Source organism: Abramis brama (genome assembly GCF_963993115.1).
Source record: "Abramis brama genome assembly, chromosome: 17".
In the NCBI taxonomy this organism is placed as follows: Eukaryota; Metazoa; Chordata; class Actinopteri; order Cypriniformes; family Leuciscidae; genus Abramis; species Abramis brama.
Genome location: NC_139979.1, coordinates 19,282,599 through 19,289,579, shown reverse-complemented (window position 1 = coordinate 19,289,579; position 6,981 = coordinate 19,282,599).

The window sequence follows — 6,981 nt, the reverse complement described above, 5'->3', positions numbered from 1 at the left end:
GATGAGTAGCTAAACTAAATGGGCCAGACAGCCAGCTCTCTGCTGCCAGGCACAGGTCATGTGTGAAACTGCACCCATTTCATCAGCCCCCTGCATGGCCCCCAAACCCGTACCCTGCTGGGGCTTTTAGAGTGGCCATCAGCCCTGGTTCTTTACTAACCCCATGTACCTGAGGTGCTGAACAAGGCAACTGCAGGTGTTTAAACCTCAAGGTTATAGAGGAAGTGTGTGGAGATAGAGGAACACAATGGAGCTGGGGTGAAGATAAAGGTCAAAGGTTAACTTTTTCTTTTGTGTTTGTGTGACTGAAGCAAATGGAGAATACTTTTGGAAGTGGGACGAAAAATATGTATGTTTGATATCCACCTCTGTATTTATGCTTTTACCCTTTGCGACTGCTTTCTCTGTTTTACCCTCAAATCATTTTCTATATCCCTTCAAATCCTTCCCCCATCCTAGTATGACCCCGGGGTCATTCATAAGGGCAAGGTCGTCCGTCTGGGGCTGAATTTGAACTCTGACCCCATCGTCTCATTGGGTTCTAAACACACGCGCACATTCATAAACGGCGCGCGTGTCCCTCTGTGTATTATTGTGGTCATCTTGATTCTTTCAGCACCCACATAGCAGCAACAAAATAGAGCTGCAAGCAGACCGGCCACACATTCAAACCAGGAGCAAAAGCCACAATTGCAAAGGTCACAGCAACCGCCACAATTTATTAGTTGCTGATATTGAGGTTTCGCCGGGTGGATTTTACAGCTGCGAATGTGGAAAGGACAATAATTTCTGATTTATGCCATCTAAATAGAATAAATACATTTTTTTTTTTTTTTACGAAACACTTCCACGCAATTTCTCAAAAATGCCTTAATTTATATTGTAGAAATGATGCACCACATCAACAACTATTTTCTGAAAAATAAGCATGAACTTATTCTGCCTTCTGCAAATCAATATCTGAAGAATTGATAAAGAAAATAAATAGATCCTGAATATACTGAATAATACATAGTAGAATAAGTTTAATTTTCAGAAAGCAAAACTGAGTGTCAAGACCAATTTTTTATTTATTTTTCCTAGGCCCATAAATACTTTATATTTCGACATACAGTATGTCTCATTTACAGCAGTATTAGTATATGGTCATATGCTTTTGATTACATCATATTTCTGAAATAAACTGCCAGGAGTTTTGTTCTTTTGTTAGAGGAAAATTGGATGGGGCCATAATGCTCCATCTCTGTCCGTTTTAATTGCACCGGTGGTCGTTTGGCCTTTGACCCGCGGGGTCGTGAGTTACGCTGACAGCTGCTTATGAAAAACCCCAAGATTGATACTGGACACTGAATATCTGCGGGGCGATGAAAAAAGAAGGAAAGAATAATAACAATAATAATACGAATATAGCCTACATGTGTGCATTCTAAATGAGTGATATAAACAAGACGACGACACATAAACGTTCTTCTGACAGACGATATTGAGGATCTGTCTGATCAGTGATTTTCTAAAATAACGAGAAGAACAAAATAGGCTACAATGCCCAAAATACAATCTTCCTCTCACGAAGGAACATGAGCAGGTAATTGTAGGTTAATAGAAGAATAAACAGAGTAAACAATAAAAAGAATTATAGGCTACTTTTGCTCTTATGTCATATGTAATGTAAACAGAACGCGAGAGTATAATAGCCTATAGCGATTAAGCGTTAATCGATGTGTAGCCTACGTGCTGTAGGCTATAAGTCTTGGATGGCAAAATAAAATAATCTGACTGATTGGGGAAATGATGTAGATATTTAAGCAGTTAATAATTGCATTGTGTTTTATTTTTATTTTAGTAGCCTACATTTAAAAGCTCTCTTTATAAAAAAATTGTTAGGCTAACCGTTGTTTTACCCGCTATTTTGTGTGTTATTCTCTGGTTATTCCACGAATATAATGTCTATAATATCACTTATTAGGATAGTAACAACAGATGACTTGTGATTGATAAGTGTTTTAACGGCGCAAACTTTCATGAGAGGTTTATTCTTGTCTCCACAAAAACTGTAGCTATTATATAATGATATTTTCTTTTGAGAGCGTGTTTTCGTATTAACACGTTTCTTTATTTCAAATTGTATAGCCTAGGCTACATATTATTTCGCATCTTTGGGAAAGTCTGGCACTTTGGTATTTGAAGACGCGCTCATTTGAAATAGGCTAATTTTATTTAGGCCTAGGCTATTTGGTGTATTCAGAGGACAAATTATTTATTCGATGTATCACTTTATTTGCGTTTTATATTAGGCTAATTAGCTTGGGTATAAATGCTAAACCAAGAATAGCCTATTATATAGGCTATATATATATATATCTAATGCTCAGTATTTCAGTAATACTCGAGTTTAATTTAGTGAATTTAAAAATATCTGGTGTATTAAAGTAAAAAAAAAAAAGTTTGTGATTACACAATGACACAACGCGTGACAATATTCTGTCACTATAACAATCCAATAATCAAATGCGAATATAACATTTAAATACTCAAATAGGACACTAGCCAAACAATCTAGGCTACAATAATTTGAGAACACTACTTAAAATATAGGCCTACCTCTGAATAATTATGGGAAGTCAAGTGAACACTTCGTCTCAGTACAGAGATAAGAAGAAATGTATTTTACTGCTTATGTTGAGAAGACCATTATTCGCCTCAGATATATTTTCATATGCATGCAGTGCATATCTGACTGAATTATTTTCTTGATTTGTATTATTTTAACTTACCATCATAAAAAAAAACTAAAACGAGTGAATGCGTGGCAAATAGCACGTTTGTTAATTGTTTTGATATAGGCTAAACCCAATCCGGATAGGTCGCCTAAAGGCAGGTAAAAATTAGGCTGCTTTGAAAAACGTGAAATCTGTTTATTGTCTCTTTCTACAATATCAGAATGCAGTGGTGTTTTGTGTAGCTATACCGTTTAGTAGCCTAGATCTGCGTATTCAAATCTTCATTAGAACATTGCATGAGTAAATCATAAAAATACTAGGCTAATACATTTAATATTTCAACTTTTAAAACTAATAATGGTCCTCACGATTTCTGCATCGTATTGCAACTCCCAAAAGCGCAAAGATGGCATCAATAATGAGTCCTGAAGATTTAATGACTTCGTATATCTTCAGAGATATATGGCACCCGTGTTTCTTTGTTAATCTGAAGCAAATAAAGAACATGTGCCTGTTTATCAACCATGAAACGTGAGAGCACATATAGAGTCAGGCTGTTCAAATATTTGATAGACCATCTTCACTGTCTAAACTGAAGAGAACGTCTCCACCTTTCTGTCCATCGCTACAAACCTATTAAAAAAATAAAAAGAAAAAAGAAAGAAAAAAAGAAAGAAAAGTTCACTGTGAATAGATAGTCCACATCGAAATACGTTTGTTTTTCTTCGGACTTTGTTTACTGAGGCAAGGGAACATAATGAGACCTGATGTAGCTCCGCGCGCTTCTCATACAGTCACCGACACGTGCAGGTTTCATCTTAAAAGATCTGTTGAATGAAACGTATCCTCATTACAGAATTGTAAATATGCTGTAGGGTCGCCTTACAGAATTACAAAAAAATTAGACTAGCTCAACGTCATAAGCTACGGAAAAAATCCCCACACGGTCGCGCACCTAAAACAAGAAGAGAAGAGCGAAAAGAGCAGAACCCAGAAATGTGTGAACTGGCTTGAGCATTCAGTCCCTTTTTCTTTTGCACTGACCGCCTTTTAAAGCCCAAATCTCCACCTCTTAATTGATTTTCTCATAATTAACTCAGTGTGCTCATCGATTTCCCCCTCAGCGGAGATTCGGCGTGTGTGGCTGCGGACACTGACGGCCGTGCGGAGGCCGCGTGATGCTGTTATTACAACGTCGTTAACAAGGATACGCCGCCAAACACATATCGATCATATTGATTACAAAGCTTCCCAAAGGAGTAAACATATGTCTAGATTTTCCACAAGTCAAGAGACAAAACATAAGTTCGCGCGCACAATTAGGCCTACAGAAATAAAAGAATAACCTAAATGTTGATAGCCTACCGATAGAAGGATTTAAACCATGACAGAAATAAAACCCTTTTCAAGCTTAAAGAGTTTCGAAACATTTAACTACGACTTTGTCAACATTCATAAAAAAAACTGCTAAATGAGCCCTTGGAATTTGGCCTACAATTAGCCTACATTCATCAACACCCAAACCGTGTGTCATTCTAGCGATGAAAACAGTTACTGTAAAACAATTATAGCCTAAATCTTTGTCCTTTCACAGACATTCACATTCCGCCCTTCTCGTTATAATCGCTACTATAGCGTCTTATTTAGTAAACACAGGGTTTTTATAACAAAAACAGCAGTAATGGAAAAGCATAGCTACTGAAAGCTTTGCTTTATTCATGACAGAAAGCTGTGCATTTATCACCACGCGACAAAAAAGCACCGCTAGAGTTCAGGACTGTAAAACACGAGCGCATGCATATTTCACAGCGCGAGCTCAGTTTTTCCCAAATCAAATATTCCCGCGACGCCCTGCGCCAATTACAGCATGCAGAACAGCGCGTGCACATCCCGAGATTCGCAGGAACACGCAGAGAAACACAAGCAGAGGGAGAGAGGGCTGTCCCGTGAATTAAATTAATCAATAAAAAGAAAAGCAAGAGCAAGAAATCATTACAGGCAATAACTCTTTCCGCCTCTCTCCTGCTCGAGCTTGGATGGGTTAAAATAAGATACGACAACTTTAGCGCGAATCGTTTTAATGGAATACAGCCTAACTAACAGAAACATAAGAAAGTAGAAACAAAAATAAGTCAGGGCAAAAAAAAAAAAAATACAGAGAACGAGGAAAATGGCGTTAGAAAAGTTATACATATGCAAGATAATAATTTTATGAAGCTGTCAGTTTGTTTACACAACATTACCAGCTTTTCCATCGATGAACGCGTCGGTCTCCGTCACACGCGCGAGCTGCTCGGGCACGAAAAACAGTCGGACACAGCAAAACGGGAGAGAGGGCAGATATTTGGGGTGGGTGGGGGTGTTCTCGTGGGGGGAACAGAAAAGGAATCGGATGAGGAGCCTGAATTTTAAATTAGGGGCGAAAGGTGATGGGGTCGGGTGGAGGGTGTGTGTTCGTGCGCAAATCCTTAATGTGTCTCTCTGCCCTCCCTATCGCTAGAGCGGTTTCCATGACAACGCGTTTGCTGAAAACAAGCAAAACTTACATTTGTGTGTGCGAGAGTGAGAGAAGCAAAAAATAAAATAAAAAATAAATAAGTGTGTAGGCTAGATTTTAATCAATATTTCACTCTTGTACGTCCTATTCCTTCAGAGGGCCTATGTCTGAGTATATGTTTTGCGTACGCTTGACTAGGATTAGCCACTAATATAGCTGCCATCTACAGGTGAAGTTAATAATTGCACAGAAAACGCGGCGAAGGCTCGAAGTAGGCCTCTCTCAAAAACACTGCGCTCTAAGCAAATAAGTGTAGACCTACAGTTTAATTTACACCGTATTATTATTTATTAATTTTTCAATTTTCAAGCTGTGTTTAATGCTTTGTGCTCCCTTAAAAAGAAAGTTAATGTCAATAGAGATAGGCATGCCTTATTTCTTCAGCACCATGGACAGAGCCCTAACTGAACAGCCCATGGGCACTCCTAAATATCCTCTTTTTTTCCTGTTCCAATCTAAAAAAAATATATATTTTATCATCGGTTTTGATCATGGCTTAACGGATAGGGTGACTTTAAACGTACAGTATGGCATTTTTCGCCACCAGGGGTCGCTAACCTATTTACAATAACAAAGGCGTAGTTTGATGATGCAACATTTGCTAAGAATTATGGAACTTGTCGTCAACGTCAAGCCGACCGATCTAATAATGTTTATGGATGACTGAATACATCGATGTTTTTATCATGACTGTGATATGAAGCAGTTCGGGATTGCTAAGAGACAGCTATCAGCTCCAAACGCGACGAGAGTCCCGCGGATATAAAATGAATATGGACATTTCATTCTACCGAACTACATGCAGAATTACTACTCACAGGTCAGTTTATTAGACAAATTAAACTTGTGAGGTAACGCAGCGCTGTTTCACTTGGTCTAACATTACACTAGCACACTAAACTGCATTTGAATGTGTTGAAATGTATGTGTTAGTCTGTCTGTATGAGACTAGCAGTAAACTAGATCAACATACAGATCATATTCTGACATTTTATCATTGTTGAACTATAAAACATTGATTAGTTTTATGTAAATGTGCTCACCTGTTTAATAAAGTACATGTAGGAGCGGTCGAAGTCTCGGACGTGGAGCTCTCGTTTATATACTGTCTATGGGAGCTCTCGGCATCTCGAAAACACCGCGCTGATATTGACTCTCGTTTTAGTTCTCCTTTTTTATCCAAAGTCTGCTTGCCATGGTCCATAATGTTTGAACGAAACAACAACAGCGTGCAAATAGACATTGCGAACTACAAAGTTGTCCGCGTCAGTCGCTTTGGTTACTATCAGACGGCTCTGGTTCATAGCTCTGGTTGCCATGGCAGCACGAGCGGAAACCAGGGACAACGCATGGCGGCATTGACTGCGACAAAACGGAAATAAAGAAACGGGACGTTTCTCGAATTAAATTACAAATTTCTCCTGGTTTGAAAGTTGTTGGAAACAGTCGGGATAATGTAAGTACACAACTAAAAAAAAAATATAACATAAATATAGTGATTTTTGCTATTTTTAAAGCAAAAAAAGTTACATATTGTTCCTTTAATAATACTAATAGTTCAAAAGAAAGCATCTTAGCCTGTACATAAATACTATTAGCCACCATTAGTAGATGTTCGTTTTGAAGCAAATTGTAAATGAGTGTAGACTATAACCTCATGGTGTAAAACCTGTTTGAGACACAGCTGGGATCCAATGGGCACTC